Consider the following 25,040-nt stretch of genomic DNA (forward strand, 5'->3'; position numbering starts at 1 on the left):
TTAGTGAGCAAATACACATGGACAACAGAAGTTCTCCTGTGGAGAAAAAGGGATGGCATGGCCACTCTCTGAGAGAGAGAAGGCCACAGGGCCAGAGGCCCCTGCATGGACAGACTTTCATTGCTTCTCTTGGTACATTACATGGAGGGTAGTCCTCATTTACTATGCACAGATTCACTGCAGGTGATGACCTTTTACAGATAACAAAGGAAAGAATGTTGCTAATTACTTTGAAGAGAAGGATGTTACAAATTAAGGGGAAAAGTGGTTGAACTGGTCACACTGAATACTTGGGGAGGTTTAGCTCAGATTTTAGAAAGTTAACAGTAAGCACTTGCTGCCTCAGTTCAGGGTGAGGGAGTTTTAGCAAAAACTAGTTTCATAGTGGCCTAGGTACAATGAAGGCCTGATTCCCCATGGGAAAACCTCTCTGTGGGTGTGATCTTGCATGCCACTTGCTCCCCACTGGTTTTCCACAAGAGTGCTGAGCTACATTTCCACACCATGTGAAGCAGTTCCCTACACAAAAGTTTTACTTGAATTAGTAGATGCTTTAATCAATGTCACAGAGAACAAATTTGTGCATTTTTTCAGCATGGTGAGGAAAATAGAAAGATAAAATAAAATGTCAGGATGCCGGAAAGAATAAATATGTCAAAATTTTTCAAATAAAGAATTATAGTTATTTCTCAGAAAGAATCATAATAAATTGCTAGAACTATACAATCTATTTGGATTGAATCTTAAAGAAATAGAAAACATGAAAATACCAATTATGAATAAGGGGATCGAATCAAACAACTCCCAACAAGAAAAGTCCAGGATCATATGGCTTCACTGGTGGATTCTATCAAATATTTAAAGAAGAATTAATGCAAATTCTTCTCATACTCTTCCAAAAAATTGGAGAGTAGGGAACATACCCAAACTCATTTTACTTGGCGAACATTACTCTTTTACCCAAACCAGTAAAAAACCCTACAAGAAAAGAACTTCACAGGCCAATATCTCTAATAAACTTAGATGTAAATTTCTTCAACAAAATATTAGCAAACTGACTTTAACAGCATAGTAAAAGGCTCATACCCTATAATTAAATAGAATTATTTTTCTAGACTGCAGGAATGTTTCAAAATTCATGAATGAATAAATGTAAAACATTAACCAAGTGAAGGATAAAAATCACATATCTCAAAAGATATGGAAAAAGCACTTGACAAAATATAACTTCCTTTCATGATAAAAAAACTGAACAAATTAGACATAAATGAAATGTATTTCAACATAATTAAGGTCACATATAGCAAGACCATGGCTATTATTATTCTCAATGGTGAAACCCTGAAAACATTTCCTCTAAGATCAGAAACAAGACCAGGATGTCACTCTCACCACTTAGCTCAACATGACACTAGCAGTCCTAGCCAAAGCAATTAGGAAAGGAAAAAAAGACATCCAAATTGGAAGGAAGAAGTAAAATTGTCTCTGTTTGCAGATAACATGATCTCATATATAGAAAATCTTAAAGACTCCACCAAATAAAGTGTTAGAATAAATGAATTCAATAAAGTTGCAGGATAAAAGAAATTAATGCACAAAAATCTGTTGCATTTCTATACTATGAGATTAAAATGCATCAACTATCAATCAGTTGGTAATAGTAAAGGCAGGAGGGGGGCAAATACATAAAATTTACAAGGACACAGCTAAATTCAAACTAGTTCAATCTTCCCCTCCTTTTTATCTTCTCCTTCACACATATGTGCACAACTATTATGAGATGTTAACTAATGGGGAATGACTAATACTTTTTCCCTTTCCAAACTTGACTCAAGTAAAGGGGCTCCCTTCAAGCAAAATAAAGGGAATCCAGGAGAACCACTCAAAGGGAATGGAGGGGGCATGAATAACCAAAAGGAGATGGACATCTTATTTCATAGCTGAGCCTTCTTTTATGTAGTATATTGTTCTTTGCCTCCTGTGCTCATTTGAGTCTTGAAGAAAAGCAGTAGGTCAGAAAGGTATCCACAAGACAGGCTTCAGTACACAGGATGGTAAGACGAGTACACGTGAGTGTCCTGTGGGTCAAGTGTGGGGGGATTGTGGTCATGGGGAGGGGGAGCCAGGATGCAGGGCGAAGGAGTCTGATCACAGACAACTTTCAAAGATGGTGAACTGTGCAGCTGAAGGTTCCTTGCTGCCCTCCCACAGGAATCACAGGTACAGTGCAATGCTTGGAAAGCTGCCCGCAGTGCATTGTCAGACAGCTGTGGTCAGTGAGAAGTCCTCTCCCATTCCTCTTCCCCGTCTCCACCCAACTTGCTGAAGGAGTAAGCTATAAGAAGAGAAGAAAAGGGAAAGAATTTAACTCTCTCAGGAGGAGGACTCCTTGGATTCTAGGTCATGTGAGCACAAGTCTGTGTGCTCAAATTTATTGAGCACATGTCTATGAAAAGGATTAAAATCTGTGGGATTTTCCAACGGTATCACTTAGGAATGAAGAGAAAAAAAGGAAATTCACCAGCACTGTAAAAGCTTGTGATCAAAGAAAACTAAAATCATTTCTGTTTTCTAGTCCACTGATTACAGAATAATAAATTGGTTGAAGTAATTGCTTGACAAGAAAATATATAATGGAAAATGGCCTATTATTATCATTGTACCAGAACTCCACATAATAATGTTGACAGCCGTCTTGGGAGGGATTATGCTAAGTAATTTTGTTCAGATAGGTCAATTATTTAATAATCTAAGAATGGGGTAGAACTCTTCACAGCTAACATACATGACTAGCCCTAAATTGGTAGGCTTAAAATTGTCTATTTCAAATAAAGTAGCGAACTAGAGATACCTAGTTTTAGAATTTTAAATAGTAAGTTATCTACACAATCTATGACATGAAAATTGAGAGTTTCAATCAGTTATCTGAATAAATACAAAGACACTTCTTAAGACAGCTTTGGCCTAGTCTATAGGACTTTTAAAAACATCACTTCAGGTTAAGAGGTAGTGAAAATTCCTGGAAGGAAATGCAGTCTCATGCTTTTATAACTTTATTTGCTTTGCCTCTCTGAAAGCACAGGGATCACCCATCAATCAGTAACCAGAACAAGCATTTACCCAGATCCTAATATCATGATAGCACAGTAAACTGAGGCAAAAGTACCAGAGTCAGACTGCCTGAGACCAAACCCTTTGTGCCTCCATTACCTTAGGCAAATTACTTAACAACTCTGTGCCTAAATTTTCTCATTTTCACAAAAGGGGCTAACAGCTATTGTATTTCGTAGTGTTCTTATAAAATATAAGTTTGAATAATGTATACATCTTTCAGAATATTAATGTTACAGAAGATACCAATTATGAGTTTGCTACAAGCAGCTCTTGCCAAAAATGAACATAAACATTATTTGAGAAAGATAAGAGAAAGGGATAAGTATGTATTGTCCTACCTTCCCTTAAGTTTTATTCTGTTTTCATCTTTGTACCTGAACCACCTTGACATTTTTCTGGATTATATTTCAATACTCATACAGCTCAGTATAAAAAATGGATAATAAAGAAGATTGCATACGGACCTGATATAAAAATATACATGATGCTTCTAAAATTGAATGGCAGCAAAATTATTTTTTCATCTCTTAACAAAAGGATATAACTTTTCTTTTTAAACAATGCAAAAAGGTTATATCCTTTTTTTTTTCAACTAGATGTGTAGGAAACAAAATGCATTGATCAATTGAAACCATACTACACAAGAACTTTTCTATATTAGTCTCTCCTCTTCTTCAAATATTTTATATTTTATTATAATAATTATAGAAGCTCAAGTTAACCCAAATATTATTTTTGCAGTGGGTCAAATTTAAATTGTAAATATAATTTAGAGTACTGTGAGTAAATTACTATGGAGGTACTTTCCCATCCTGTAGATCCATCATTTCTCTGTAGAGTGAAATGCAGTCAATTAGCATTTACCAATAAACTATATAAAGAGTAGAGATCAATACCTGTACAACTTGCCTGTGAAAAAAATTTCCAACTAAATCCCCTATTTCTGGTGGCCTGGTCAGAAAGACAGAAAGAAAAGAAAGACAAATTGAGGGAGACACAAGAGAGGAAGAAGGAGAAAGAGAGAGAGGAAAAAGAGAGAGAAAGGGAAAGGGAGAGGGAGATGGAGAGGGATTTTAATGATAGGTGCCAACATCATAGATTGTAGCTTCAAGTCAGTCATGGGCCAGGGATTAATGGGAATAAGTGAACTTTGTACCTAATTTCAAACCTTCTTAGGAATAGTAGGGATTATTTTTAAATGTGAAAATAACATACAATTATACATGGATTTATAAATGTCAAATGGTTGCTTTCCATAAGGAAAAAATACTCTCAAAAATGTTTTTTTTGTGTGTTTGTTAAATATATTAAAATATAAACCCTATGTGTTACACAACTCCTTACTCAATTTCAATTGGTCCTGGGTTGGGAATTTGAAAGAAGATTCAAAGGAAACAAAATGTATCCATTTTGCCTAAATTCAAACTACACAAATACAGTAGTATACTATTCAGCCAGACAGCAATTACATTAGGAATTTTCACAACATCTTGATGCAAATTCTAGGCCCTCTGCCTCAGGAGGAGCATTCCATTGTGAGATGAAATGCAAGCATGTGTGGGCCACTTTAGCTCAGGAACTGAGAGCCCTTATCATTCTTCACCCAGCTCTACACATTGCAAGTAACCCTCTTTTAGAACATGCCCATTGGGAACAGATAAAAATCCACCAGTCAGAGGTTTAACAATGAACACTTCTGATACCTGAGTACAATCTGCTTGATACAACATGAACCAATCAATGCTCCACTTTTATCTTAACTGAGTACTTTCCAGAGGCAGAGTTGCAAAAAGCAAATTCAGAGTCATATTGAAAGATCTCTCTGGAGTTCAGAACAAAAGAATGAAACACTGAAAACCCAATTTTCTTAAATATGTAAGCATTTCCTACAGATTTTATTGACTAAAAATCCCTAGACAATTAAAACTGAACACAAAACATTTATTATGGGTGCCTTTGAACATTTCAAATACCCTAAGCAGCAGATAAAACATATTGCAATAACAATTGATGCAAAAAGATTCAAAATATTATATCTCTTACATAAAATCATCATAGGAAGTAGACGTGTTCATTGTAGCTAATATTTTGTTCATATTTTTACCTATAGCATTGTTTTGATATCTTTTATGGTTGTAATCATATAAATTTGATACTTCATAAGGGGTTGTAATCTTCTTACTAGAAATGAAGGTAAAAGAATACCAAATCAAACTAATCAATGATCTAAATTATCCATGTATTGAATCTTGCTCAAAATACAGTATTAGGATTATTTTCCTTTGAATATTCAAACCCAAGACACTTGCCATTAGGCTAAATTTCCTATTAATAGTTAAGCATATTAAAATGTAAAAAGTAGGCACTCATATTCCAAACAAGTAGAACAGAGGCTGAAAATTAGTAAGTGCTCAATAAAAAAAGTTATATTTGTTAATTAGCATTTTTTGCTCAAGCATCCATATGCTTTATTTTTTGAAGACTAGTTTGAGTCTCAAAGTACTATGAGTCATTTATTTGAAATTTCATTTTACCTCTATTATAAAATACATTGCCTAAATGTCATGGTGTGTTTATCTGTACTGCCAGCACTATCAAAAATTTATGTATGAATCATCATTTTATGATAATTAATAATATCACTCACAAAATTCATCTCCTAGGAAATGAAGACTTGTGCCTTCCCCATCAGTTCTCCTTTTTTTGATCTAAGGAAACACTTTGATCACAATATTTAAACTTTTTTTCTATTTGCTCATTGTTTGTGGCAACCAATGCTGATTGACCTTTGGATCCTAGGATAATCTGTCCTGTCTAGGACATTACTTATCAAGCCCTTACTTTTCCTGGGTCAGCTGTGACTGTTTCTGCCACGTCCAGTGTCATATCAGTTCCCAGTTTTTACTAATTCCTGCCTGCATTCTATATTTTTTACAACATGTTTTTGTATCACAGTACTTTTGATTACTCTTTACTATGTCTTTCTATTTTGAGTATGTATTAGTCATGGTTAAGTAATGTTAGCTGTGTAATAACCCTAACATCTTGAAGGATTAATAATATGAAGTTTTATTGTTCATCATGTGGAAGTACAACATGGTTCCTAAGAATGGGGAGAAAAGATTCTGATGTGTGGAGAGACTCAGAGAGCCAGTATAGCTGAAGGCTGGCCATCTCTAACTCAGGGCTTCAAATTCTCATGCAATCAGCCAAAGAGAGAGAAAGAGATTGCATAACAGCTCTGAGTTGCCTTCCACTCGAAGTGGCACACTGCTTCTGCTTACATTTCAGTGCTGTCAGCCAGTCTGATGACTCCACCTGTAATCAGAAAACTAGAAAACATAGTTTAACTGTGTTCATGAAAAGGGAAAAATTTAATGAGCATATGGCCAGTATTTGACACAAATATTACATAAACTCATGGTCTTTACACTCAATTTGTTCCAAATAATTATTTTTTGTCACTATCATTGTCATCTTGATACAGAACTTGCTATGACATTTCCAGTGTAAGCTTTCACAATACATCCTGAAAGGATATTAAGTATGGAACAAAAAACTTTTATTCCAGACAATGAACAGATATAAAAGATCCCTCCTAATCCTGTCTTTACTCAAGACAAGGATTCAGCTAAGTTCTCAGTTCTTTTTAAATGGAAAATAGTAGTAAAATCCATCATCAAGGCAGTAGGGACAGACATGGGCCAAGGTTGCTGCAGCTGCTGGGTCAGTTTTAGCAGTGATATAATGAAAGACAGGGTTGGGCAAAAGTAAGTTTATAGTTGTGAGTACATGCAACAGAGTTATTCTTATATTATTTACTAATAACATATTGCACTGTTTTCCATATGAACAACTGTAAACCTACTTTTGCCCAATTCTGTATATGTTTAAAATCATGAGTTGAAATTTATTTTTTAATTTAATGTATTATGCCATGTACTCTTTTTAAAAAATAGTAATGGGGTTTTATTGACAACTAAGATGTTCTACAACTTTGACAATAGTTATTGTGGATTTTGTTTTTTAAATTTTTTTTAAAGATTTTATTTATTTGTTTTTAGACAAAGGACAGAGAAAGAGAGGGAGAGATAGAAACATCACTATGTGTTTGCCTCTCAGGTGTACCCCACTAGGGACCTGGCCCGCAACCCAGGCATGTGCCCTAGACTGGGAATTAAACTGGGGACCCTTTGGTTCATGGGCTAGCGCTCAATCCACTGAGCCACACTAGACAGGGCTGAACTTTGTTTAAAGCTTTTCCAGGCTCAGGTGGAAGCCTAATCAAAGTATTTCCAGATGAGTGATGCTTGGACCCAGTTGCTTTTTAAATATACCTTTGACTGTAATCAGAAAGCTATTCTGACTTCTGTAACTAATAGCCAAAGTGTGTCAAAAGTTTCCTTTTAAGCTCAATGGAAAGCTATACTGAAGATATACTATGTTCTCTTACAGGGAGAGTTTAGCTTACCATACTACCACACAAACTGTTGTAATATTCTAAAACTTTATGTAACTAAGTTTCAGGTTTCCTTTATCCCTTCACACTTTAAAGGGAACATATCATCACTTACTTTTATTACTGAAGCCTGAAATTCTAGAAGTTATTTTGTGTATTTCATTTGCAGGGCCTTTTCTATTCCCAAATTCATTCATATGCAGAATTACCCATAAAATTCTGAAGAAAACAGGATGTCATTCTCTAAATGAAACACTTGGAAGGAGGATATTTCTATTTCAAGCTTCCAGTTTATTTTAATTTATTTGCTGATGGAGCCAAGATTTGCAAGAACAGTCCCACATTCTCATGCTGATTCTAAGTGCAAAAATCTACATCATGACCTTTGTATTAACAGACACAATATATCCTTAAAAATAGAGTTTTCCAACCACATGAGTCTGGGCCTTAGTGGTTTCCAATCTGAGCAGACATTACTATGGAAAAGCTTCAGTCTTGAGAAAGGGGCTTTCACACAACTGAAGGTGAACTAAAAAATAAAAAAGAGAGCAAATGCTGAGCTTAAAATACATTGTCAGAATACCAGCATCGAAAATAAAGTGAAAATGTATGCCTCAACCTAAGCAGCTTTTGTCTGTCACTCATTTCAGGGTTTGTCATCATTCTCAAGTGAATATTATCAAGAAGATGCTTCTGTCTCCTCAGTCTCCATCCCACCTCCCCTGACTACTCTTCCCTATCCCATGCACAATCCTCAGATGGGACTTAAGAGGAAGACTGAGTCTGTTATTCACATTTGGACTGCACAGCTCCTTGGAAGGGATCAAACCAGCGATATAGAGACCTTTCTCCCTGCTTATGCTCATTCCTCTCACTCTTCAAGGACTGCAGAAGATAAATAACCACTAGCCCTTTTGGAGTAAACTTTGAGATGTCAAAATAATAGAATAGCTGATATTGTCATAAGTTGTCACTGAGTAATGGATCCTTGGAGGCCAACTTAATTATTTGGAAGAATAAGGAGCTGTTGAAATTGTTGAGCAAATGGCCAATAGGGACTGGAGAGGCCCTTAAAAGAAATAACAGTCTGGATATTTTCCTTTTAAGGTGGGGAAATATCAATTACAATATCAATTAACAGAGCATAACATCACATAGTTTCCTATGGGTGACTTACTATATTTAATATATCAGCCTTATAAGTTAGATGACACAGGTGTTATCTATAATTTTCCATGAAAGAAGTCTAGATATGGAGAATTTAAATGATTTAGCCTGTCTTCAATTAGTGTATCCTAGAGCCAGTATTTTATAAAACTCTGATCCTTTGATTTGAAATCTGATACTTTTTTTCATTACACTAGTGATTTTCATACTGTCTTCTGCAATGATATGGGTCTCTGGAAAGGAGCTTCGGTGGTCACCATAGTATTGTCCTTTACATCAGTCAAAGCAAACCCATTTCAGTTGATTGTTTAAATTAATATTTGATGTTAGGATTACCTTTGAAAATTAAAAAAGTCCCAATAACTATAACCCACAAACAACAGGTTTTCAGTATAAAACATTGTACTCTGCATTATTTCATTTACCAAATAGAGACTGCTTACAGTGATTCCTGGTTAAAAAGTTATCTAAAAATAACTTTTAATAAGTCTGATATCCCCAGAACTCAACACATTCAGATTGTGAGGCTGAGGTGCTACTGGCTTCCAGGAGGGCCCCTTTACATTTACTAGAAAAACACAGGAATTGTAAGATTAGGCTATTTTTAAGGCATATATATATATATATATATATACACACACACATACATAATCTCTGGTAATTTTTTAAAGATCCAGTGGTAGTTGATTTAATTTATTAGATTTAGCAAATGTCCCAGTCACCGACTGGGCATCTGTGAGAAGGGCAGATGGATCCCTCTATGACAGGACCCTGACTTTTCCACAGAGATTGAATCAAGGTTGACACCTAACCTAAGTTGTGCCAATTTCATTACCTTCCACATATCAAATCACATAGGTACAGCATGTTAAAGCTGAAAGCTGAGTCACATAATGCAGAGCCTCACAAACTACAAAACAGCCCAGGTTTCTGACCTTTCCAAAACCTTTGTTTTTCAGTGTTTTCTTTGAGTCCCTGACATTCTATTTTGTTGCTTAAGCTACCTCAAGCTTTTGTTTTTCCTCTTTTTGCAACCAAAAATACCTTGCATAAGAAGGTAGTAATTTCAACATCTATTTGTGGAAGCAGTTGTGTTCTGTAATTCAGAGACTTTCTTTTATCTTTCCTTATTAATGAGCTCAAGAAAAATACTTAATTACTATTATATTTTATAGTAAGTCATAAATCCATAAAAAAGCTATAAGAATTTTCTTAATTTGTTTCTACTGTATTTTCATAATAAATATAAATGATCCAAACACAGGTAAAAATTGTATCTCAATAAAGTCTATTAAATCAATCAATGATTTTCACATATTAAATTTAATTTATCTTTCTTAATTTCTATTGCTAATTCTAGAAATGCATTTCTATATATGAGGAATCTTTATTTTTGTATGGTTATTCACTTTGCTAAAATATTCAGAAATAGACTGCTTAATTTTACAGTCTATTATTTTAAAATTTAAAATATTAAGTTTTAATATTATCTCAAGTATTATTATTACTGCACATGGCATTTCATCTAAGTACACACACCCTAAAGGGGACTATTCTTAAACAATTACCATATGAAGTAAAATACCTATTTTACATTATACTCTATTTGCAGAAGTGTGAATTGTACAAAATAAGTAATTGTATATAAAGGAAGATTTTCCTGATGATGATTAAACTTTTTAAATTTTCTTGTATTTTACTGTATATTATTTTATTAGCTTAGGGAAAGAGGATGCCCTGCACATCTTTTAGCAACCATCATTATTCAATTAAGTAGACTATTTGAAAAATAAAATTATCATGGTAAACTCCTGAATTGAGTCATTCTGAAAATCTAGTCATTTTCCTGGTTTGTTCTTAATTGGTGTGCCTTATTGCTTTATGTTTCCTTGGCTCAGTTACCCATCAATGCACTATTTATTATAATAATCTCTCATCTCCTCCATATGTCCAGCTCCTTTCTCTCTTGTGACCCCCAAATCCAATGCAATCTTCAACCTGTACCCAACCCATTTTAAGAAAATAATACTGTTGGGAGTTATTCAGTGCTTTCCAAATTGGTACTAGGTATTCCAATATAAACTACTTTTGTAGAGCCAAGCATTTGTAATAAATGTTTTCTAATCTTCATAATAATCTTGTTAATTTATAAATTAGGTATAGTAGGAGTTTAACAATATCTAATAATAAAATAGAACAGTTATAACAATATACTATAAAAAAGTTGTGGTCTCTCAAAATATCTTATTGTACTGCACTTATATGTCTTCTTGTGATGGGAGATGATAAAATGCCTATGTGATGAGATGAAGTGAGATAAATGAGGTATTATAAAGTAAAATGAGGGCTACTTGAACACAAGTACTGCAATACTGCAACAGCTGATCAAATAACTTAGTTGACTACTAAGTGACTAATAGCAAAAAGAATCTTCCATGTAGGGATGCTGGACCAAGGGATGATTTGGGTCTTGGCTTAGATGGAGCAAAACTGCAAGAGATTCCATCTCATTATTCAGAATGGCCCACTACGTAAAACTTGTGAATTGATTATTTCTGGAAATTTTTCATGTAATATTTTGGACTGCAATTGGTGGCAGATAACTGATACAGCTGGCAAGAGAAACTGCAGATAAGGGAGGAACTACTGTACGATTCTCAGATGACACATATAGGGGAGTGAGAAAAACAGGAGAGGGGAAGAAGCCTGCACACATGTGCATGCAGATGAAGTCCAGCCTCAGCCTAAAATCCAGGGAATTTTAGCACTGGAAGGTCCGCAGAGTCATCTTACCCTGAGGCAAACTGTCTTACACAACCTCAGGGCAATCTAAGAAAAGAATGTAATTCAAATGTTTGCAAGTTACACTCAGAAACTGGGAGATGTGTATCCTCAAATCAATAAAGGGAATCTTGGCAAGGCAGCAAAAGTCTACACCAACCACCAACTGCTTCCAAAGGTAGAGTTTTGAGAAACTGCAAGGTATAATCTAGAAGAAACTTGATTATTACAATCGGATTAATCTTGGTTAAATTCCAGCTCTGGAATTTAATTTTTGGGTTAACTTAGACAAGTTATTTCCCATCTATTGGGCCAGTGTTACTGAACAAAGTGGCTTCAGCCGCCTGCCACCATACATAAGTATAACACAATAATTGGTGGGGAAGGAAAAAGGTTTTTATTGACAGGCTGCCCATTTGTGAATGTGGGCCTCCCATGCTCCAAGCCACTCTCTTCTGCAAAATTCAGAAATCTCCTTGTTCCCCACAAGACTAAAATCCAAATGCATGCCCAGAGTCCCCCCTCCATATCTATCTGTCCTTTTGAAACCAAAGCTGCTATGTGAACAGGTCTCGGTCTCTCCAGCTCCAGGTTCTCTCTTTCTCTGGGTGCGTACTAGTGCGGCTGAGATCTCCATTTCCCCACCACAGCTTCTTCCCACTCCTGAGGCCAAAGCATGCTGCCAGATGACTGCAGCCGGTCGTGCAACGGTCTCTGTTCGCGAGACCCAGGCATCCAAGGTTGCTCGCTCTCCAGGGGACAGCAAAAGCTCCAGGATCGCATATCTGTTGCTGTTCTTAAAATAAGAGAATGGGAGCCGTCCAGGACCCGTGCCATGTGGTGTGAGCCTGCTCCTGATGTACAAGCAATGGAAAGGCAAAAGCCAGGCCTTGCAAAGTTCTGGTGTTTTCCCAACTGGATGGGGTAAAAAGAAGACAAAAAATGTCTCCAAAATCCCATGAGAAATGTGAGACAGAAGTGCCCAGATTCCCAGCAAATCTAGGCTGGTGTCCACTATGCACATCAGACCACGTAGCATCTCTGCCCCTCCTCCTGTTGTCATGATCCGGAAGCAGGTAGGAGGGTTTCCAGCATCGCACAGGGGCAAAGAGTCTGTGCTCAGGGTGGGCTGTCATACTCACCTCCTCCATACACTTGTGTCGTGACCTTTTCAGCTTGCCCATACTCTGCAAACTATCCTGAGCTTCATTGGTTGCTTACCCTTCCCAGGAGTAGAACAGTCTGTCATGCCCCAGCAGCAGCTTCAATCCACCACCTTGTGGTTTCCTGCAACTCCTCCCTCACTTTAGGGAGTGCAGCATTTTCAAGACACCTGGAGTTCCCGGCTCCCCTCTGCCCAGGAATCTGGCCAGAACTCTCTGTTACTCTATGATCATTTCTTTGTGATGATTAGAGGGATTTAAAGCTTTTGTCACATAGTAGGCATTCAATATCTAACAAGCATTAATAATACATGTAAAATCAAGCACTTAGTGACTTTTATATCTGTACCAACTCTAAGGATATTTATTTACTACACAAAAATAATTTTAAATAATTTAAAAGTAAATTTTTGCTGCAGTCTTGAAAGAAAATAGAGAGAGAAAGAGAGAGAGAGAGAGAGGAAAGAAAGAAAGAAAGAAAGAAAGAAAGAAAGAAAGAAAGAAAGAAAGAAAGAAAGAAAGAAAGAAAGAAAGAAAGTAAAGAGAAAAAGAAGAAATGAAAAAGACAAGGAATTACGGAAGCCTTGCCGGAAGGGGCTGGCTGCCTGCCTTCCTTCCTTCCCCTCATTCCCTCCCTCCTCCCTCTCCTCCCTCCCGCCCTCCCTCCCCTCCCGTCCCTCCCCCCCCTACTCCCTTCCTTCCTTCTTCCTTCCCTTCCGTCCTCATCCTTCCCTTCCTCCTCTCCTCCCTCCCCCCCTCCCTCCCTCCCCCTCCCTCCCTCCCCCTCCCTCCCTCCCTCCCTCCCTCCTCCCTCCCTCCCCCAACTAGGGATTATATATCAAATGCATATCAAACTGTTTTACCATCTCCAGTTTTAAACTCTGTCCTAAAATCTAAGCAATGATGCAGCTGCCCCTAAAATCTTGTTCTTTCCTCTTTCTGGACTACCCCAAGCTACGTTCCTTTATCAGGCTGTCTTGAGTTTTTCTTTTTGTATAGTTTGTTAGAGTCGCCATAACAAAGCACCACAGACTTGGTGACTTAAGCAACAGAAATTTATCTTCTTCCAGTTCTGGAGGCTGTTTAAGTCTGATATCAGTCAAGATGTTGGTTTCTTCTGTGGCTACCTTATGTGTTTCTTCACTTGGTCTTCCCTCTGTGCATGTCTGTGTCCTAATTTCCTCTTCTTGTAGGGCACCAGTCAAGTTGGATTAAGGACAACCTTAATCATTTTATTTTAATTTAATTACTTCCTTAAAGACCCTATCTCTAAAATATGGTCACATTCTGAGGTACTAGAAATTAGACTTCAACATCTGGATTTGGGGGAAAGGGGGAACAGGTCAACCCTTAAGACTTAAACTTGCCCTGTAGCTAACATTTACCAGATATTTTCTGTTCTTTTCAGAGACTTTCTTTTTTTTTCCAGTGTAAGTCTTACTGGCTTTTCTGACTTCACAACTTTTGCTTATTACTTTTTATCGTGATGGGTATAAAAATAACCCAGGAGTCACCCTGATCAAGGAAAAACTCTTTTGGGCACTTCTTTGGCAGGTGAGAGTGAGTAAATATGAATGTTCATGAATTCAAATTTTTCCTATCACATCTTATAATAAAAATAAATGTTAAAATAATTTAAAATAGGTCTTATAATAAAACATCTCATTGAAATCTGACATTTGTAGTAGTAATCCATGTTAAAGTTGGCAGTGACCATCTTATCGAGGATGTGAGCAAGAACTGAGGACAGTATGACTGTTTCACCTTTTCCTCAGGCAAAGGTTTGTTTTATTTTAATTTCAAATCCAGAGTAGAAAACAGACTAAACAGTTATAGAGATGGTATTTCTCCTACGACATGTAAATTTCTTGCAAACAAGTGAGATTACTAGAAAGAAAATTGCTAGATCAAGATTATTTTGTTTACACATGCATCATGTTCCAGAGCGCTTAGTGTTATATTTGCCTGTACCTGGTGCCTGAAGGTGGTTCAAGATCGAGACAAAAACAGCTCATTACATTACTGGACAGGCCCCTGACCTTGAGTAGGGCTCAGGGTCACTAGGGCCAGTGGCAGTGTGTGGGTTCTTGACTTTGTGAAGGAGAAATTTCACAACACGAGTCCAAGTGACTATGAGGATACATTTATTAAAGCTAGGATAGTGAAACAAGGAAGGGCTTAGCATAGAAGAAGCAACAGGGCAGCTGAGATGGCTGCCTTAGCTCACTGGGGATTTAGAGAAAAGGGGCCTCTGTGGACAGGCTCGGGAAATCAGCCTGGGACAAGCTGCCAGCTGCCCACTAGAAGATGCATGCTTGTGGGGAAAGAATTTGGGGGAAGAAGAAGGAAAAGGAAATGGCTCTGCTGCTCCCCAGAGGGAGAGCACTGGGTCCTTTGTCTTGAGGCTTTTATCTCTTTTTTGCAGGGAGGAATCTTATGGAAGGTCTCAGAGGAAGGTTCCAGCTAGAATATTCAACAGTTTTCCAGGTGTGCCCTTTCAGGGTCACGGTCTCTACTGATTGGTCAGTGAGAGAGTAGGGGTCTTTAGTCTTTGCAGTTGGTCCTGGCATCACCAACCTGGTTTTACTGTTTCTTTGGCATGGAGCTGAAGCACAACTGAGGCCTAGATGTTATCCCCTAGGTGTTATCTTCCAGGAGGGAAGGCCAGGGGAGGAAAGGTTATCCTGAAGACGCGGTTCTTATTTTCCCCGTTTTGCCTCCTGCTGGGCACTTGGGGCCTTCCACCCTGGTGATGATCTGCATGTGGCTATAAATTGCTAAGTTATTTATATTTGTTTGTTCAGCTATTTGTGTCAGTTTCCCTATTCCACTTAACAAGGAATTTTCCTAGCTTCTTACTATTCTGTCTTAATTAGAGAGAGAGAATCCCTGATATTTCTTTTATTGGGAGAATCTGCTACTGGGCTGCCTACCAGGAAAAGAATTCACTTGTCTGGGAAGCACATTGTATCCTCCAAGTGGAAATACCTTCTGAAAAGAAACAATCTAATGATTGAAACCAAGAGCCAAACAACAAGGTGAGAAGTAGAGGATATCAATTTACAAAATACTTAAAATGAGGAGAGAGACAGAGAGAATGAGAGAGAGATCTAAGACCAGTTGTTAATATTTTTAAGTTAGTATGCATTTCTTTTGTAAGAGATATTCACCATTATTCTTTTTATTTAATAAATATTTTCCAAGGTCTGCCTGATTATTGCTAAATAATCCAAAGCTTGCCATTCCTTTATTTCTTTCCAGTATGAATTTTTAAAAAGAGTTCAATGGCTCAGACCCTTCAGAATCATCATTAACTTACCACTCTTTATTTATTAATGTTTCTTCCTTACATCTTTTGCTCCCTTTTCTCCAAAGTATTTGTAAAATATTCTCTTCAACCCCTTTGGCAACCATGAATTATTCCTGCCTTTTTTTCTTGTACTGAAAAACTATAAAAACAGTAGCATCATTTTGGTGTATTTTCTTTCCTTTTTTTCCCATTTTCAATATCAGCTTTAATTATAATCAAAATAGAATCATAGTCAATTTTTCATAAAATAATACTAATGACTTAACAGTATAACTTGTTATAATATCCATATGTTTCCAAGCTGTTTGAAAAACACAAATATATAAGACCATGCAATTTATGATGGATATGTCTGCATGTATATAAATTTATATAAAATAGTATATTCATAGGTTGTTGGTGACACTGTACACTAACATTAGCAACATGTACTAGAAATCTTTGACAAAGTATGTAAAACAGATATTATGTTAATCTCTCTTAAAATATGTGTGTATTTACTGGAATGGAGGCATAGGCCGCCTATATTTCCCTTCTAAACTGAGGTACACCTTCCCCAGTTTCTGGGAATGTTTACTGTGGATGTGTTTTAGCTACATTACTCTCAGGGAATTGTCCTCAGCTGAAAAGAATCTTTTTGTTCAAAGTCACATCTCTCTCCTGGAGGTCAGCATGCATCCAATGACTGATATTGTAATGTAAACTCCTGGTGCCCTTGCCTCAAGTTGAAAAGATTTTGAAGCACTGTCCCATCTCATAGCATCCACACCACCCATGGAGACCCTTGGTACAATCTTGTCTTCCCTCAGTCCAATCTTGCTTCTTTCAGTCTTCCACACATGTGAATCCTGAAGGTAGTTCCTTATAAATTTTTAGCATAAAAATTACAGCCTTATCATCTAATTCCCATGCAAACCACCATAAAAATGTTGGCGTCAAGGATGGTCCAAGAAAGCAGACTCTAACAGGATTTTTGAACCGGACCCCTTGCCACTCAAGTGCAAATTATGACCCGACTGGTTGCAGGTTGTTCCATGCAACTGTTAAATTTTGCCAATTGTTAACATCTTATATTTGCCATAAGAGATGCACTGGCAGGTATAATATTTGCCTTTTTTAAATTCCTTGGCAGAGCAAATTATAAGAACAATTATATCTTGCTATTTCTTGCTAGATGCCATTCATGTACTAGAACACAACATTGAAAAGTAGAAGGTGGTTAATCACTGAATAAAAGTAAGTGTTCAAGGCAGAAGTCCTTTTCTGACAGCATAAAAAGAGACTCTTATGTCCTATAACCAGAGGGTAGAAAAACCTAATGGAGAAGTTCATGGCAATTATAAAGAAGAGTAGAGTTCAAGGGGAGAGAAATCTAATGAGTTGGACCAGGATATAATTATAAGATTAGCAAAGTTCAGGCAAGGTTAATTCTTTGTTCTCTCTACATGAGTCATGTTTGTTGTGCCAACCTTGGTTGGGAAAGAGTGAGGTATGAAGGCTCGAAGACATCTATTTCACTGCACTCAAAAGCCATGAAGTTCCAGACTCCACTGAATTCTCTCTGGAGTTGGAAAAGGGCTCTCCTTACTGTCAGAGGGTAGAGCTACCTTCTTGTTTTAAGACATAGAAGCCTCCACCTTTCAAGACAACACGTGTGCCCTTTAGGATCAACCCACACCTCCCCTCTTTGCCAACCACCAATTACCACAGCCAAATCATAACATAACCTCAGGAAGTTCTAGACACTCTTCTACAATATAGGTTATAGCACTCTGGCAACGATCTCAGGAACCAATATTAACATGCTGTTCTTGGAAGTATGGGGAAAGTAATGGCCTACAGTGCCAGGGATGTCCAAATTTTTGGCATCTCTGGACCACGCTGGAAGAAGAAGCGTTGTCTTGTGCCACATATTAAATACACAAACACTAAAACTGATGAGTAAAAAAAAAGATCTTAAGTAAATTTACGATTTTGTGTTGGGCTGCATTCATAGCCATCCTGGACCACATGTGGCCTGTGGACCATAAGTTGGACACACCTAGTACACTAGGTTAATAGACCTGCCTGTGGCTGACACTGAAAGAAAGCATCAAAAAACTCAGAGAAGTAGGCATCTGAAAGTTTACATATGATATGAGGCTGAAAAACCCACCGGTTACCTTTGTACTTCAGAAGAACCTGAATGGCACCTCATTACCAACATGGTCAAGAACACACTAGTTAGAAAACACTATCATTAGTCTAAACCTCAACAGTTACTGCCCCCTGTAACAGGACCAATGGTAAAAGATACTGATATAGAATTAGGCTTACTGACAGCAATGGAGATTGCACATGTCCCCTCCTTTTCTTCCTACCCCCATAAGAGAGGCCATGTGGAAGTATTTAACCATCAGAAACAAGTGTAGTTAATATCATCCTAATGAAAGACAATGCTGGCTTGAAAGCCAAGAAAGCATAATTGCAAGAGGGTATAGATATGGCTAATAGAACTGTAGGAGGGTGCAGCCAAAGGGTCCCCAAAAGAAGGATTTGTAATGGAGTTCAGAACTCAAGGTGTCCAGGAAATATTAGAAAAATATATAGAATGTCCTCACTCTCCACCCCAGGGGAAGGGACAAGTGAAGCAGGGCCATTGAGAGCTGCTTTGCATAGCAACAGCCTTGCAGCTACCCTCTGGCGTGGTCATTTGGCATATCTATAACCTTTAACTGGTTGCATGGATATGTTAAATAGCTGTGATCATCTCTGAGCCAGGGGAATGGAAGTAACTTCCCCACCCAGAGGTAACTGGGGTGGCAGGTCCCCTGAATTATAGCACCTGCATGGGAGCTCAGAGAAGATTAGCTCCAGGACATGGGGCCACGCCTGCTCATGTTGGCAGCCCAGTGGAGCTGTAAGGATACGAGTTCTGGCATGTGAAGCCGAGTGTGGGAGGAGTCGGAAATAGGGCTGCAGAGGAAGATTTGGCGCGGGGATTTAAACTGAGGTGCAGCAGCCATTAAGAGAGAACCATGCAGCTGTGGCAGTGCAGGGAGGACAGCAGCCACTGAGGAGAGAGAGCCATGCGGCTTTAGCAGAGTGGGGACTCCCGCAGCCACGTAGACGCCGTCCGCGATGCAGCCACCTAAGGCTCCTCTACCGCCTGGCTCCAAGCCCCAGCCAGCTCTACAGCCGAGGCCGCAAGAAGGGGCCACCAATGAGTGACTCGGGAGCAACGGGTCACTGCCCGGTCGCCGCAGCCACTGCCAGGCCTCCGCATGCTGTGCCCGTGCTCTCACCGCTCAGGCTCAGCCAACCTTGCAGCCAACTGCTCTGGCCAGGACACGACGAGCTGCACGCTAGCCCTCTCGGCACTGCTGCTGCTGCTCTCTCAGAAAGGGGGATTCCCCCCCCCGCCACCGCAGCCATGAGAAGAATCACCACGTGGCTTTAGCTGGCTATCCTGGCAATGCAACCAGTGGTGCTGGGAACTAAGGAAGGCCTGCCAGCTGAGCACAAATTACTAGGAAAAACCGAGAGCTGCCTAAGCCACGGCCTTCTGTTTCTTCTCCGGAGATACAGTACCCCAGACTGGGCAAAGGGGGGAAGGAAGGACTGTGTGTTTGTGGGTATTTCAAGGGACTTTGGGATTTTAAAAAAGAAATTAAGTCTTACTTTTAGTTTGTATAGCTTGAATAAATAACTCTTTTCTTTTTCACCAATTCTAGCATGGAGAGCTATAATTCTCTGGCTTAGTGAGAGGTAAACCTAGTATGGGGGACCCCAGGAGAAACGGGGGTCAATTCGGTAGCATTATGGGACCCTCTTCCCTGGTACTAGGGTGTTCAGTTCAATTCTTTGTCCTGATCACTAAAAACCTGGTTACCTGTGCACACCTGTGACAGAACACAGAGTCTCTAGGGTCAAGGAAGTTGAACAGCTATTGAAGTCTTGTTCAATTTATACAATCAAGAGGGGAGGAAGAGATATAGAGGAAGAGGAAGGAGGATAGAGGGAAAAAGGAAGAAAATTACCAGGAAACTGAGTCTTACTGTCTTAAAGTCATGATCCTTTGCCAAGTTTATGGACCTCTGCCTATTTCCAGACCCTGATTCACAGAAGGAAATACCAAGTTCTTAGAAGGAAGAAATCGGCAAAACCACATCAAAAAAATATGGCCCATGCCCTGTGACATTTCCACTGTTTCACTGACATTTCTGATTTTTACCTGTGGCCACATGGAGTGCAGACTCATATCACCAGATGATAGAGAAGAATAGTGTAGGGTAAATGGATGCAATCTGGCTTCCTCACCCAGGTGTCTGGGTAACTAAGGGAAGCAGTTTTCCCATAACCTTGAATGGGCCTGATAAGTAGTGTTTTCATAGCCTTGAGACTGGGTCTGGTAAACGGTTCACACAATATGAAGTGGGTGCACATGCACAGAATCATGTTATGTTACATAAATTTTTGGCTCTTTGCCGGCTTTCTTTGTCTCTGGTACTTCAGTAGGTAGGGGCTTCTCACTAGGGAGACACACAGCTTGCAGTGTGCTTGGTTTGCCCACCTGTGAATAAAGGCATGTCAAGGGTCCCCACAGCTCCACATGTTTTCTTCCATCTGCCTGAATACTGTGAACGTGTCAGGCTTTAACTGGCTGCAACACAAAGAGCTAGCTTTGTTCAGGGATAGATTGGTCCCACATGTGAATGTGAGTGAAAATGTTCTGTTGCTGTACTTGTTGTTCCACTGAAGATGGCAGTAAGGGGTATTTCTTAATGAGCAAAGCATCAGGTGGTATGCTTAGTCATCACATTGTATAGAAAAATAAGTAGCCCAAGGTGAAAATATTTAAGGACACATGAAGTGACAAGTAGTGTGGCTGGTTGGTCCAAGCCTGGAAAAAGAAAATCTGAAAATAGGGATAAGATGGTACAGAGAATAGTTGATAGCATTATTGAAGTGGGCACAAAGGAAGAGGTTCTTTGTATTTTTTATTAGTCCTCACCAAAGAGTATCCACTACAGAAAGAAAACTAAACAGGAAGACAGAATTGCTTGACTGCTAATTCTGACATGATCAGCCAGCCTCTGTCATTGTCTACTGCATATCATTCACAATAAATTCATGAAAGACTCATGGAAGTAAAGATATGCATGAGACCAACTGCACGTTTCTACTCAACAAAGCTAATTTAGCTACTATGTTGGAGGGGCTCTGTCCGCAAAGCTTGGGGAGGAAAGGTAGCCAATCTCTCAGAGGAGAAGGACCTTGCACCTGTTCCTCAGTGGGCTTTTATTGGGCTTAGCTTGCATAGGAATACAGGGCATGTATGTAAAGCTCATCAATCATTGTCAGGCAGTAATGATCAAACAGTATATAACATTCAAAGAACTATGAGGGCTTATTCTGAATCAGGGTCAGATAGCCAAAGGGCCATAAAACCTTGGGAAACAAACTCATTCTATGCTTAGACCTTTATCATTTAAATTGAGGGTATTCTTAGCAAAGCAGTTTTCATAGGATTTTATGCATTCTTTCTTAGGCCTGATTGCCCCTGGAAACTGCCCATTCCAGCACAGGCCACACCCACATCTGGTCTTGTTTCAGGCTTAAAATCAGGTGTGGAATGCTGGAAGCCAAGAGATTAGCAGACTTTCTACAGACAGAATGAGGACCAGGCTATGACAAAGTCTTGGGGTGAAGGTCCATCACCCCTTTTCTATAGTCCCCTAAGTCCTTCCCTTATGGTCCCTTCTAGACCATGCCTGTCTTAGGTTGTCCCTCTCTTGAGGAATCTTACCTGTCATTGGCTAACCAGTCATCCACATGGGGCCAGGCAGAATGAAGTAAACAGAGCAGAGGCTGTGCTCCTGCTGGAGGCATAAGTTTTGTTTCCTTAGTGGCCTGTGATCCCAAGGTCTTTTTACTCAGCCTTAACCATGAGGGGTTACAGCTTCTGAAACCAGGCAGGGTGGTTCCCAATGCTCCTACTATTGTTAAACATCCAACTTGCCAGCCACTAAAACCAACACTAAGTCCTAACATGGCATCATACCTAAAGAAAACAAATCAGTTATTTGGTAACACACTGATTACATTTGACTTCTTCTACCCTGAAAAATCCAAGAGATAATTTTGAATAGAAAGAGTACATAATCTAGGGTATAGGTCTGCCTTTTCTAAATCACTATTTAAATATTTTGAAAGCATTAAATCAATTGAAAGACCCAGCATGACACTGCCTTAGACAAAGGTACTGATGTGTAGAAAAGAGGTGCAGTAGGAGGAATATGACCATTGAATGCCCTGGTCTGATACCACACCTCCCAGCAGCTCTTGATTTGCTATATCCTCAAGGGGTAGAATATTTATGTATGTATGTATATATACATATGCAGGGATAGAATATATATACACATATATAGATATATATCCTATAATTTATATACCTGTAATACATATATTTAAATATATATTCTATAAGGGATAGAATATGTATATACATATATACATATGTATGTATGTGTGTGTATATGGAACCATGCTTTGGAGGAGGAGTTAAAATCCTATATATAATTTCGTCAAATGTTTACGTTTTTATTTTAAGGAAAATTAAGTAAATTCCCGTTGTTGAAACAAATGAGTAAGGATTTCACCTTTGATCTACTTCGACTTACTATTTTTTCTTTCCACTACAAATCACTGCCTTTCCATATTTGTATATCACTCAAAGGACTAAACAAACAACAGTAGTAAATAGTCTCTCAGGAATAGGTGATGAAGTTTGCACTTTAAGCCTCATTCGTATACAACAAAGTTCACATTCTGGAATTAACCTAAATATTCACCATTAGGGAATTAGTTGTATAAAATATGGTATATACACATGATACATGAGCAGTCAACCATTTAAAAAATTCTGATTGATTTACCCAGGTTATAATTAGTAAGTAATAGCATCTATCCTAGATCGTGGATATTTGCTATCCAACCCAATGAGCTCTCCACCAGGTAGCTCTGGATTGGTCTTGATGTCTCTCCTTAGGCATCACACATCAGCACCATCCTCTTCCATCCCTAATCCATGACATGCAATTCCAAATTAAGAATTTTAAATTGACAAATGTAATCCAGTTCTGATTAGTAATAGTTATATGTGAATATAATTCACAAATTTCATCTCTGCTATTTTTAAGTACTAATTCACTTTTCATTTTGTTTTTTAAAGTGCATAATGGCATGAAACAATAATTACCATATAAGCATATGTAAAAAATAATAAAGTGTATAGTATGGTCTCATTTATAAACATATAAACACTGAATATTAAGCATAATATGATGAACTTGGGTGTACATTTTATTTCTTCTTATACTTTTCCATAGTCTTCAAATAGTTTTACAGTTTTGTAATCTGAAAAATAAGAGCTATATTAGACAAAAATAAAGAAAAGTAGTCAAGAAACAATTAAAAATAACAAAACAAGTTAAATAATAGAAAGCCCTATCCAAGATCTCTTGTGTACCTGATTTGAAACATTGTAAAGACATTTTTGGAAATGGTGTTACTTTGTTGAGCATATTTCTATAATCTCCAAGTTAATTGGAGTAAATAACATTTCTCTTAAATAAATGCTAGCAAAGTGGCTCTCCAGGGAACAAAATTTCTTCAAAGTAAAAACAAGGGCCCATTAGCACTTACAAAAAGAACAAAAGTTGGTACAATAGGTCAAATGTAAGCAGAACTTGTTTCTAAAGCCTGACATTGCCTCCTTCAATCTCACTCCTCTCTGTTCTGCATTAGTTTACCAATGAAGTGAAAATGAATATTTGTCACACTCTTTCTCGACAAGAAGTTAGAGCTCCATCAAACTGTATAATAAGAAGTAAGTAAGGACTTAAATTAGGCAAGTTTACTTAGAAAGCCTCTTTGGTTCATACTTTTCATTCTGTGTTCTACTCAAGCGATACAGCTACTCCCTTGAATTCTAACATGATTGGCATAAAAAAATAATACAATGGACACAATGTATGATAATTATATGCATTATCTTTTTTAAAAGATTTTATTTATTTTTAGAGAGAGGGGAAGGGAGGGGGAAAGAGAGGGAGAGAAACATCAATGTGTGGTTGCCTCTCATGCGTCCCTCTGGCCTGCAACCCAGGCATGTGCCTGGCTGGGAATCGAGCCCGTGACCCTTTGGTTCACAGGCTGGCACTCAATCCACTGAGCCACACCAGCCAGATGTGCAGTATCTTTTTATGTGATGATACTTTGTAGGAGCTATTATTAAAGGTCTCAATCACTTTCGGTTTCACCCCACCCTTACATGCAGTTAATTATTGCAGTAGTTTTGCTCATCTGCATAGCTGACAAGCTTTGATATGCCAATAAATACTTTGTTACCTGAATAACCACTTTCAAGTTTAAAATAACTTTGAAGTTACTGTCATATTAAAATAAACCATAAAAATCAGAAGGCAAGAAAGTGCTTGTTTAATGTCTAATATATTTAATGAAATTTTAGCATATCAGTTAGTTTCATAACAGGAATCCATTAACAGTCAAATAGGATACACTTTAAGGAGTGTTTGTTCATAGAGGGTTATTTACAAAGAGTGCAGTAATCTGGAGTTATTAGTTAGCTGGGGCAAAAGGAGGAGGAGAAAGACTAGTTTCTATTGTGCAATAGGATCTGGGAGGAAGGAGTCCTATTGAATTAATAGCCTTGGAAGGAATGATTTCAGTCATAAGTGGAATCTAATGAACAAACTGAACTAAGAAGGAAAATAGAGAAACACTCATAGATGGAGATCAGGATGACTGGCAGTGGGGATATAAGGGGACTAAATAGTAATGAAAAAATACAATAAAAAAATCTTCAATTGAGAGGCACAGCCAACCCGAGGCATCCTAGCAGGCCCAAAGTCAGGTTAAATATCCTGACCTTTGACTTCCTGCTATGGTTATCCACTTTCAAAATCCAATCTGATACAGAAGGTGCAATCTAAAAAGTTCATAATCTAAAAAGTTCAGCTTGTTAGGACAGAGAACAGGG

This window comes from Phyllostomus discolor, chromosome 10 (assembly GCF_004126475.2).
Source record: "Phyllostomus discolor isolate MPI-MPIP mPhyDis1 chromosome 10, mPhyDis1.pri.v3, whole genome shotgun sequence".
In the NCBI taxonomy this organism is placed as follows: Eukaryota; Metazoa; Chordata; class Mammalia; order Chiroptera; family Phyllostomidae; genus Phyllostomus; species Phyllostomus discolor.